The 12648-nt window shown below is 43.8% G+C and overlaps 1 protein-coding gene across 3 annotated transcripts in view; it reads left to right on the forward strand.

Moving 5' to 3' along the window:
- The window catches only part of TMEM240 (transmembrane protein 240), a 198664-nt gene that overhangs the window by 840 nt on the left and 185176 nt on the right, over positions 1-12648 (forward strand). The window lies entirely within an intron of this gene.

A 12648-nucleotide genomic window follows, 5' to 3' on the forward strand; every position in this document is an offset into this window, starting at 1 on the left:
GATCATCTGTGCCAATGAAATTGCCAAGCATGATTATTATGGAACACATGGAGAATGCAATATAATCTGGCCCTTCATTTCCTGAAAGTACAGTTATTTCACCTAATCGCTGTCCTCTTTATTTGTGATGGATGATCATTGAGTTTTGGGGACAGTGTAAAGAGTAGTGATAATAATGTGCAAATTGCAGTAACCCATAGCAACTATTAAAACAAATCCAGTACATATTATGTGAGTCTCTCTCTCTCTCTCTCTCTATCTCTCTCTATATATATAACTGAATTGTTATAATAGGTGTTTCCACTTTTTCTGTATCGATATATACATCACTCTATGCAACACCACAGAAGATGGTGCTATATTATACAATGAATAATAAAAGTAAATTAACTATGGCACATAAACTATTACAATGTTATTTCTTTCCCCTTTTGAGAAGCCTGTGCTTGCCTTATTCCTTTACCCACTGAGTGTGAGTCTGGGGCCTGCAAGACAACACTAATGATTCTTACCACTAATGTGCTGTGTTATTTACTTATACTGCATGGTCCTGTTTTAATGCCTTGCAAGTTGCAGTACTAATTACCTTGGCTTGTTTTGATCCACAAGAGGTATGCCTAATCTGAGCAGCATTCTAGGAAGCTCGCTAGGTTTATCATACTGGAGGAAAATGGTGCATACTGCAGGTGTCATGTATTTTGCATGTAAGACTTTTACAATTAGCCTGTTGGTCTGGATAGACAGGGAAGTCACAGGCCAGGGCTGCATCATTTTATGCAGAATGAAAAGCTTTCTTAAACTGACATTTTCACTCTTTCAAACCTAAAGAGGCAAAGTCAGATTTGTGAATCAGCATTATTATTATTATGCCGGCACTTTTTATGTCAAACCACAGAGCCCTTTTCAAGACACAAAATACTTAAAGTGGACATGAACTCTTGCACAGGACAGAAGTAAAACATAGAGAAGTGCACCCTGTATGTCTTTAGAGAGTTTAGCCTGTCTAATTCCCTCGCATCTGTGTCTAATCACAATTTGTAATTTAATCTCTCAGCTGTGTTAGCTGACTGCCTTGGCAGAGCAGCTCATTTGTACGTTAACTTAACTTATGTCTGCAGCTGTAACAAATACATGTTTTTCTTTAAAAGGTTACTATGCTGTTGCGTATCTTTTAGAGCAGAGAGGAAGTTCTGAGTTCAGGCCTACTTTAAAGTGAACCTAAAGTGAATGTTTCAAGGACTTCTGGCACCTCAGTTATATAACTGACATGATGAAGTGCTAGCTTTGTCACCTACTGTCCTCATATTCTGCCCTGGAGATCTTGATCGTTCTTCAGTTCTTTTTAGTTATGTGCAGTCTTTTCCCAACAGGACACTTAGGGCTTGATTCACAAAGCGGTGCTAACCTAGTTAGCACGCCTAAAGACTTTGGGCGTGATAAGTAGGGTACTAACTAGGTTAGCACCGTTTTGACAATCAGATCTCGCGCGCAAAGTCCCACGTGCAAAACATGGTGCGCGCGGAACATCGCACCGTGATGCATCAAAAATGGCGCACTCGATGCGCCTATAAGGTCGCACCCCATACGACCTTATTGGCGCATCGGGTGCGCCGTTTTCAGCGCATCGCGGTGAGGAGTTCCGTGCGCACCGAGCTGTGTGCGTGCAAGGCTTTTCACGCGGAACTTTGCGCACGAGTTCTTTTTAACACGCCTAAACTGAGTTTAGGTGTGAAGAGGGGCTTTTCACAAGCATGCTAACAGTTTGCACTGCTTTGTGCATCAAGCCCCTATTGTTCTAGTGACCAGTTGCTAGGATTCAGGCTGGTTACGCAGGGTCATATGAAGATATTAAAGCCCTTAGATTTTGAGACTTCCCTATAGGAGTTGTAGGTTACAGCGGAGTTTAATCAAGAGTTTAGAGGGCATTTGACTCAGCTGGCATTTTATAGGATCATCTCTACTCTGAAGGGTCAATCATCTTTAAAATGTGTACCTTAAATGAAATCAGAGTTGGATAAAAGAAAAAGTTTTATACATACTTGGGGGCTTCTTCTAGTCCCATCTGCTCAGATCGCTCCCACGCCGCCGTCCTCTGCTGTCTGCAGCTCCGGTACCGGACACTTCTGTCATTCAGTCTGACGTAAGAGAAGTGCGCTCTTTGTGTATCTCTCCAGTAGCCGCTGGATAGATACGTAGAAGGCGCACTTCTCCTGCGTAGACTGGCTGAAGTGTCAGGACCCGATACCGGAGCTGCAGACAGCGGCGTGGGAGCGATCTGAGTGGATGGGGCTGGAGGAAGCCCCAGGTATATATAAATCTTTTTCTTTTGTTCAGCTCTGGTACACTACTACTGGCAGACATGAAAAAAAACCAGAGAGCACCAACTGCCATTATCTATAACCACACCCCCTCACAATTCGATAGGCTAAAAGGTTGTTTTTTATAGATATACATTTGCACAGAGGTAGATACTGGTTGCTTGGCAGTTGGAAACTGCTGGTATTTCCCACAACACAACAAGGCTCACAAACAGGAAACTGTCAGGACCAATGTCCTGACATCACACTGTGGGAGGGGTTTCACCACAATATCAGCCATACAGACACCCCCCTCAATGAACTATTCAAGAAAAGGTAAAGATTTCTTATGGGAAAAGGGGAATCAGCTACTGATTGAGATAAAGTTCAATCCTTGGTTACAGACAGTTCCTCTAAAGATGAACGGTGCCACTACTGCACAAAACTCTTAATTTGTATCTTGACCTGAGAAAACATTTTTCCTGCAGTACAATATGAAGTGTGATAGGACAAGGCAAATAAAAGTGTTTATTGAGGTAAATATGAGAGTGCAGCACTTCCTGTTTTTACATCTTTCTGTTTACCAGCACATCTCCAGAGTGACACACTGCTTTGTTATGAAGAGTGCAGCAAAACTAAACTAAAATCTCTTTAGTCACAAACTTGACTTCACTTCTTTATATGTGAAAAAGTGACGGGGTCACTTTAGGTGCTGCACTACAGCCTGGAATCCAATTCCTGCAGAGAACTTTGGTGTAGTCAGATCACCAAATGTAAAACCTTACCTTGATGGACAAAATAAATATAAGAAACAGAGCAAAGCGATCATGAGAGTCATTCACGAGAGCTCTTAGCAACCAATCACATTTAGCCTTAAAGAGAAGAATGACAGTGGGAGAAACGTTTGAATCCAACTGTTTATTTTGGGCCTCTGCAGAAACTTTGATGAATAAATCCCTCTTTATTCTGATAATTGTCTTCCCTATATCAGTAACATTTCTAAAGCTTAAAACTTGTGATATGGCGGTTAAGCTTCTTGTGGTTTTGTTAGGGGAAGGGAATAGCTTGTAGGATCTTGTTTGCTGCCAGACCATTTTGAAATGTGTGTTTTCCAACAACTGCTGACTTCATTAATAAGCACTGACTTTCCATCGGTGAAATCTGCCTGCCCTGGCCCTACTTGTGGCACAGTCTTCCAGTTGGCTGTTTGCTTTCATTCAGTTCTTTCTCTCTCCCTGAAGTCAGATCCTAAAGTAACTCTATCCAGAGATGGATGCAGAGGCAACCATAGTTATTTCCTTTTAAACAATGTCAGTGATTTAGCTGCCCTGATGATTTTTTTGAGTTTCAGTAATGTGTAAGGGCTGGAACCCACTAGAGCTTTTGTTTTTGTTTGTTTTGAGCATTGAGGGCTCGTTCCCACTGGAGTCACTTTTGGAGTTTTTTAACAGCTGGCGATTTTTCTAAATTGCCCTGAAAGCGCTTGTGCAATGATTCTTTATGAGAGAGTTCACATCTGAGCGGTTCATTTCCGATCTGATCAGAGAAGCGCTGCATGGACCATTTTTGAGGCGATTTGCCTGAATGGAAGGTATAGGAAAAACGCAAGACGCTCACAAAATCGCTTTGTGCAGCGATTGCGTTTGTGTTTTTAATAATAAATACATTGTATTTATTCTTTTCCGGATCAAAGAGAAGTGAAAAAATGGAATCGTTCTGCAAAAGCGTTTACAAAAACGCTTATCAAAACCACCCAACTCACAGAAATCGCCGGGAAGGGGAGAAAAAAAGTGTCAAAAAATGCAAACGCAAACGCGATTGGAACGCAATGTGAACGAGGCCTTAGGGATAGCTTTAAATGGCTAGCGATTTCTCTAAAGACTCTGCCAATGTAAATGGATGGGACAGATTCCATTAGAGCGATTGCAATAAGGCAAATCACAATCGCAGGATATGCAGTATTTTGGGAACGTTTCCACTCTAACGTATTGCATAGGAGCAGGGAAATCGTTCCCAAAATTGCTCACAAAGTGCTACCACAAATTGCTAGCGATGACGATAACGCTTTGCGCTTTGTAGTGGGTCCAAGGCCTGAATCACACGTCTGAAACAAGCACCGGCCAGTGTGGTCAGACTTTCATCGAAGTACCTGATCTGCATACTTGTTTTGGGTCAGAGGCAGAGGATCAGCGGGACAGCCATCCATTTAGCATTGTGTAAAAGGAAAGAATATGGCAGCATCCATATCCCTTTCACTAAAAGATTACGTCAACTTTGAAGTTTGGTGGCCACTGGCCAAATAAATAAGATTGAATTCTACTTGGCAAGAATTAAAGCACACACTGTGCTATGATGCTCCTAAACTGGAGCAATGGTGGAAATGTGGAAATGTTGCACATGGCATCCAATCCGATTCTTTGTTTCTGTTATTGTAAACCAAAGTCTGATTGGTTGCACTGAGTAGCAGCTCTACATTTGCTTCAGTCTCACAAAGTAACCCTTTTTATTTTATTCAGCTAGACAGCTGATTTATGGCTACATTTGTAATGTATATTTTGAAAAGTTATGTATCATTATCCTGTTGTTATTGTTATCCTTAACTAAAAACGGCCAACATTATGCAGTGCTGAACATTAAATATGGGGGTAGATGTTAAACTTGAATCAAGCAATCGCTCAAATATCCCAGGAGGAGAGATGTCCCATTCAAAAGTGCTTGGAATCCAAGATCATTGCTGTGTAAGTTAAAGGACACCTGAAGTAAGTGGTACATGGAGTCTGCCATATTTTTTTTCCTTTTAAACAATGCAAATTGCCTGGCTGTTCTGACTCTAGTACTTTTAGCCACAGAACCTGAACAAGCATGCAGATCAGATGTTTGAATAAAGTTTGACTGGGTTTGCAGCATGCTTGTTTCAGGTATGTGATTCAGACACTACCAATGCATGAAAGATCAGCAGGATGTCAGGCAACTGGCAGGGGCGTAGCAATAGAGGTTGCAGAGGTTGCGACCGCATCAGGGCTGATGGGCCAGAGGGGCCCCAAAGGGCCCTCTCTCGACTGAAGTATTAGCTCTCTATTGGTCCTGTGCTCATAATAATCACTTCTATAGATACTTTGAATAGTGGTAATCATTAACTACAGTGGGATGCAAAAGTTTGGGCAACCTTGTTAATCGTCATGATTTTCCTGTATAAATCGTTTGTTGTTACGATAAAAAATGTCAGTTAAGTATAGCATATAATTTTGTTTAAACAATTATTGCACACTTTCTGTAAATCCCAAAAACTTCATTTCACTTTTCAAATATCACTGTGTGTGTTTCCTAGATAATATATTTAACTGACATTTTTTATCGTAACAACCAATCATTTATACAGGAAAACCACGACGATTAACAAGGTTGCCCAAACTTTTGCATCCCACTGTACCTGTTCCCCATTCCCTTCTTGCACCTTTGACACTGTAGTTGCCATTGGCAGGTTTTGGTGCGCCGTATCAATTGTTATTTATAGAATACTTGGGGGGCCCCATTGTAAAACTTGCATCGGGGCCCACAGCTCCTTAGCAATGCCACTGGCAACTGGTATTGTTTAAAAGGAAATAAATATGGCAGCCTCCATATGTCCGTCAGGTTATGTGGCGTCCTTTAACCTGCCAACTCCTTCACCAGTGAAACGAAGTGTATACTAACTTGTAGAAATAGACAGTATTACCTGATTTCCCCAAAACTATTTTTTTTCCTTTGTGTGAAAAGGATGTGTTGCATTTTGCAAAATCTAAGTACAATGACAAGAAGGAATATTAGCTTCTATGGAGACTATCAGTTATATGGTGGTTTTAATTCAGGCAACACCTTAAAGTAAACCTGTACTTCCTTCGGGAGGAAGAAACCTCTGGATATCAAAAAGGCTCCCCCCATTCTGCTCAGCCATCTGGATCCAGCATGGGCTCCCTGTATATAGAGAGCAGCAATAATATTTACAATTGCCGCCGCGCACATGCACATTAGCGGCTTTCCACTTGGGCTCCGTTGGAAGTAGCTGAGCCTGATCCGGTCCGCTCTACTGTGCAGATGCATACGGCTCGTACTTGCACAGTAGAGCGTCCCGATTGGGATTGGCTATTCCTGCCGGAGCCCAAGAGGAGAGCTGCTACTGTACATGTGCACACTGTGACAAGCCGCTGACAAGGAGATCCGCAAGGAGTCCCAGCGCTGGATCGCCTCTACTGAGGAGGAAGAGGGAAGTCGCTTTAGGATCCAGAGGCTTCCACCCCCGGGGGGCTCTTGTTTTTTTGTTACAGATTCTCTTGTACCCAAGGCATCAAAAAGGTAAAAGTTAAAAAAATAAATATAGTTAAAAAAATAAACTCTGGATCCTATAGAGGCTTCTGATACCATCCTCCAGCCCCCAAGCTCAAACCCCCCTGAATTACATCAGGGCCACGCTGCTCATTAGGCAATTAGCATGGTCATGCTGCACCTGTGCAGTATTCCAGGGCCGCTTGTGCATGAGCAGCTCCTTGCTGCAGCACAGGCGCTGCCGCACTCATGCCAGAAGAGGTGGCCAGCCCCAATGTTAAAGAGGGTCCCAGCGAGTGATGGGGACCAGAGCACAGTGTGGGAAACCTCTGGAGGATCTAGAGCATACATGTCAAACTCCAAATCTGGACCTCAGAGCCATTCAATTTGGCCTTCATGTGGTTTCCCTACTTTGCATTATGTTTGGCCCACTCAAGACCACCAGGAAAGCTATATTGGAGGTGAAGCCCTAGAACACCATTTAAGCCATATGGGGAAGGTAGGGGGAAAGCACTAAACACTAGGCAACTATATAGGGCAGGGTGGCGCCACTAGACACCAGGGATCTCTATAGGGAAGAAAGGACCACTAGACCCCAGATAACTATATAGGGGTTGGAGGGGGGCCATTAAACACCGGGGAACTTTATAAGGTGGCCAGTAGACATTGAGGTTGGCACACGACTAGATCCCAGTGTTCAATTTTGTCACACATTGTATTGGAGTTTGGCACCCCTGATCTAGAGGCTTCCCTTTCCTTAGGTAAGAATTTAACTCTGTGACGCCTCGGGTTTCCTTCAAAAACAGTTTGCCAGCAGCTTTCATCTTAGGGAAACCTGGATAAATTCGATGGACTTATGTATTTTTTCAACCCAAATAACTATGTAACTATGTAACAGCCCTGTTTCCAAAATATTAAAACCCTGTGTAAAATACATCTAAAAATAGAATGCAGTGATTTGTAAATCATAAAAATCAATATTTGATTGGACATAGAACAAGGACAACAAGACAAATGTTAAAACGGAGAAAAATGTATTGTCTCATGCTGGGCATATGATCATTCTGAATTTGAAAAATAATTGAAAAGTTATGCAACGTTGAAAAAAAACAAAACCTCCCAGTGGAATATCTAGCAACCAGGGCCGGCCCGCTCATGAGGCGGGGTGAAACTTTTGCCTCAGGCGGCAAAGTTCTTGGGGCGGCATCCGCCTGTCCGTGAGTGCGGGGGTGCCGGCCGCCGAGCTGGAGGGGTAGCTGCCAGGACGGGGGTATTGGGCCTAGGGGTGGGGAGGGGGGTCAGACCCCCCCCTTCCCTCGCCTGGGTCCCCCGATCTGCGCTCCTCTCCAGCTTTAAATGTAGCGTAAGCAGCCGACAGACAGTAAGAGGCACGGCCGGGGGATCATTCACCTTCCTCGTTCCAAAGTGCGCTCCACTGATGTCACTTCCTGCAACGCCGCCCACTGTATTGTACGTGGCCAGCGTTGCAGGAAGTGACGTCAGTGGAGCGCACGTTGGAACGAGGAAGGTGAGTGACCCCCCTCCCCACCGCTAGGCCCAATACACCCGTCCTGCCAGCTACCCCTCCAGCTCAGCGACCCCCCACGGGGGGGGGGGGGGGGGAGAGCGGGCGGCGGTGGCAATTTTTTCAAAACTTGCCTCAGGCGGCAAAAAGTCTAGGGCCAGCCCTGCTAACAACTAACTTGCCTAACTGGCAATATGACAGTAACATACATGACTATATACAGTATCTCACAAAAGAGAGTACACCTCTTGTAAATATTTTATTATATCTTGGGAGTCGGGACAACACTGAAGATATGGCACTTTCATTGGACAACACTGAAGATATGGCACCTTCATTGGACAATGTAAAGTAGTGGCACTTTCATTTGATTCAATGTAAAGTAGTCATTGTACAGCTTGTATAACAGTCTAAACCTGCAGGCCCATCATAATAACTCAACACTTAGCCGTTAATGTCTAAACTGCTGGCAACAAAAGTGAGTACACCCCTACATGAATACACCCATGAAGTAAATAATGTTAAAATTCTGCCTAAAGTTGAAATATTGTGTGTGCCCACCATTATTTTCCAGCATTGCCTTAACTCTCTTGGACCTGAAGCTCATTACAACCTCACAAGTTGCCACTGGAATCCTCTTCCACTACTCCATGATGAAGCTGGTGTTCCTCCGGCTTCCGTTTGAGGATGCACCACAGATTCTCAATACGGTTTAGTTCTGGAGACATGCTTAACCCGTCCAGCACCTTTACCTTTAGTTTTATTTTAGCAAGGCAGTGGTTGTCTTGGAGGTGTTGGTGTTTTGTTGAAATACTGCCTGGTTGGGATTCATGGTCCCCCCAATGAAATGCAGCTCCCCGGTGCAGGCAGCCCTCATGCAGCCCCAAACCATGACACTCTCCACACCATGCTTGACTGTAGGCAGGACACACTTTTCTTTGTACTCTAGTCTTCAACCGGTTACTGCAGCACATGCTTGACACCATTTGAAGCAAATAAGTTTATCTTGGTCTCATCAGACCACAGGACAATTGTTCCAGAGAGCTCTCTGCTATGAAGTGCCATGATGAACTTCCAGTGATCAGTATGATTCAGTGTGAGAGTGAAGACAACAAATGTAATACACCTTCTGCCCATTCACACCTAAGACCTTGTAACAATTTTTTTATTTATTCATTTTTGTATTTATATAGCGCTGACATATTACGCAGCGCTGTACAGAGTACATTGTCTTGTCTTTAACTGTCCCTCGGGGGCTCACAATCTAGTTCCTACCATAGTCATATGTCTATGTATGTATCATGTAGTGCGTGATTCATAGTCTAGGGCCAATTTTAGGGGGAAGCCAATTAACTTATCTGTATGGTTTTGGGATGTGGGAGGAAACCGGAGTGCCGGAGGAAACCCACACAGACAGGGGGAGAACATACAAACTCCGTGCAGATGTTGACCTGGCTGGGATTCAAACCGGGAACCCAGTGCTGCAAGGCAAGAGCGCTAACCACTGTGCTGCCCTCTAACAATAAAAATTAACATGACTCTGGTGGGAGGGAAATTGTCTAATTGGGCACAATTTAGACATTCTCCACTATGGGGTGTACTCACTTTTGCTGCCAGTGGTTTAGAAACTATTTGCTGTGTGCTAAGTTATTTTAATGGGACTGCAAATTTACACTGTTATAAAAGCTGTACACTGACTACTTTACATTGTAAGAAAGTGTCATATCTTCAGTGTTGTCCCATGAAAATATATGATAAAATAATCACAAAAATGTGAGAAGTGTACACACTTTTGTGAGATTATGTGTGTGCACGTGTGTGTTTGTGTGTGCGTGCGTGCGTGTGTGTGTGTGTGTGTGTGTGTGTGTGTGTGTGTGTGTGTGTGTGTATCTGTTAAATAGTGTGTGGACAAATGCAAGACTGCATAAACATTAGAATTACATTCCTCAATGTAAAACTACAAGACAATGGTGAGTTTATCCTCTGCAGTACATGATACCATTACATTCGTTTAGAAATTTTGGAGAAAACTCTGTGCACAAGACCAAGACTGGCAAAAGGCCGCCCTCCTTCGCAGAATAACAATCACAACAGGGGAAATGAGGTGCCCAGGAAAGCTAAAATACATGAAATCCTTAAAGAGGAGCTCCAGTGAAAATAATGTAATTAAAAAGTGCTTCATTTTTACAATAATTATGTATAAATGATTTAGTCAGTGCTTTCCCATTGTAAAATCTTTTAAATCCCTGATTCACATTCTGACATTTATCACATGGTGACATTTTTACTGCTGGCAGGTGATGTCAGTGGAAGGAGATACTGCTTGCTTTTTTGGCCGTTGGAAACAGCTGTAAACAGCTGTTATTTTGCAAAATGCAACAAGGCTCCCACAGTGTGATGTCAGAACCCTGGTCCTGACATTACACTGTGGGAGGGGTTTCACCACAATATCAGCCATACAGAGCCTCCTGATGATCCGTTTCTGAAAAGTAAAAGATTTCTCATGGGGGGTACTGATTGGGATGACGTTCAATTCCTGGTTACGGTTTGTCTTTAATTTCAAATTAGGGCATGGCTTACCACAAAGGTGACATGGATCTTAGATAGGAAAGAAGTTTATTTGCACTAGGGCAGTGCATTTTGTGAGCATGTACAGATAACTTCATCGGCCCAAACATCATTGCTGGTATACAAAAACGCGTACACTCTTGCAAAAGTCCTGGCGGTGTTAATTACTATTCCCCCTCCAGGTCACCAGGACACTGGGGAAATTCGTCTTTCGGCTATTGCTGGCGACCAAATTACGCTGTTTTATAGTAATTTCGGCGCCGTCTTTTGATCTGTTTTTTTTTTTACGAAAAAATGGGATTAATCTGATTGTATCATGTATGGCCACCTTTAGGGATATCAGGAGCTAATATACTATAGGGCTTAATGTAAAGGAGCGCATCTTCCTTAGTAACGCGTATTTGGAGTCCATCATCTCTAAGAGGCAGTGGATCAGCAGGACATCCAGGCAGTGTGCATTGTTTAAAAGGAAATAAATTTGTCAGCCTCCATATGTTTCTCCACTCGGGTTGCCGTTAAAGAAAATCTGTATTAAAAAAATCGTCCCCTGGCGCGTACTTACCTCAGAAGGGGGAAGCCTCTGGATCCTAACGGGGCTTCCCCATCCTCCTTCGTCCCTCCGTTGCCCTGCTGGGACTCCGCCCTTCCCCCGAATCATGGTGAGGTAAATATTTACCTAACATGATCCTGCGCAGGCACACTAGCCGCTCTTCCTTCGGGTTAAGGCCGAAATAGCCAAACCCAATCGATCCGCTCTACTGCGCAGGTGCGAGTCCTTAGCGTCTGCACAGTAGAGTGGATACGATCGGGCTCGGCTATTTCCACCTAGCCCGAACGGAGAGCCGCTAATGCGCCTGCGCTGGATCCTGGCGAGGTAAATATATCAAGCCTTGTCGGGGTAGGATTCTGGGAGGATTTGGGGGAGCCAGTGCTGGATTCCTGCAGGCTTCAGAGGTCGGGGAAGCCACATTGGGACCCTCAGGCTGCCCCGTCCCGAGGTAAGTACCCCCCCAGAGGGTTTTTTCTTATTACAAAGTATCTTTAAAGGAACCCAAGGAGCTTTCTTTTTCTGCAACTTGTCCTGGTTTCTATTAGCTGTAGGAGCTGCCATTCCCCCTCCCCTTCCCTCTGCCCTTATTTATCTGGGGGGGGGGGGGGGTGAAGGTAATCAAGTGTGACTAACTGAGACTTTTGAAGTACATTGTCCTTTTGTTTAGTGTTACTGCTAATTACAGCAATCCTTATCTGCCTGCTCTGTCCTCTTTCTGTGGATGGCAGTCTGGTGGATGTAGGGCAATAAAAACATTTAAATGTAAAAAAAGAAGAGGTAGAATATAATTTTTTTTTTGTAAAACAACACATTGTTAACCCCCTTGGCGTTATGATTAGTTAGGAGGTCTGTTAGCTTGCTCCTTGCTGATATTTATTGCTGAAAAGCACCCCAAAACAGCTCTTTTGAGAGCTAATGTTCTTGTGATGTGGTTTTTTTTTTGTGCGGCCCACTGACACTGACTGCACTTACAGCCCTGTCTGTCGCTGCTGGCCCTTGCTAATTGCTATACTGTGCCATGCCCAGCACATTCAGTGTCTACCTTTTTATTGCACCTGTGACTGCTGCACATTGTATTATAATACCAGTCACTGCATACCTTTCACTGCACCGCTGTGACAGCACATTGTTATACCAGCAGTCACTGCATACCTTTCACTGCATCTGTGTGACCGCACGCTGTTTTATATACCAGGCAGCAGTCAGTGCATCCATTTTCACTGCACCTGTGTGACTGCACATTGTTCTACCAGCAGTCACTGCATACATTTTTACTGCACCTGTGTGACTGCACATTGTTATACCAGCAGTCACTGCATACCTTTCACTGCACCTGTGTGACTGCACATTGTTATACCAGCAGTCACTGCATACCTTTCACTGCATCTGTGTGAGAGCACGCTGTT

Source organism: Hyperolius riggenbachi, chromosome 6 (genome assembly GCF_040937935.1).
Source record: "Hyperolius riggenbachi isolate aHypRig1 chromosome 6, aHypRig1.pri, whole genome shotgun sequence".
Classification (NCBI taxonomy): Eukaryota; Metazoa; Chordata; class Amphibia; order Anura; family Hyperoliidae; genus Hyperolius; species Hyperolius riggenbachi.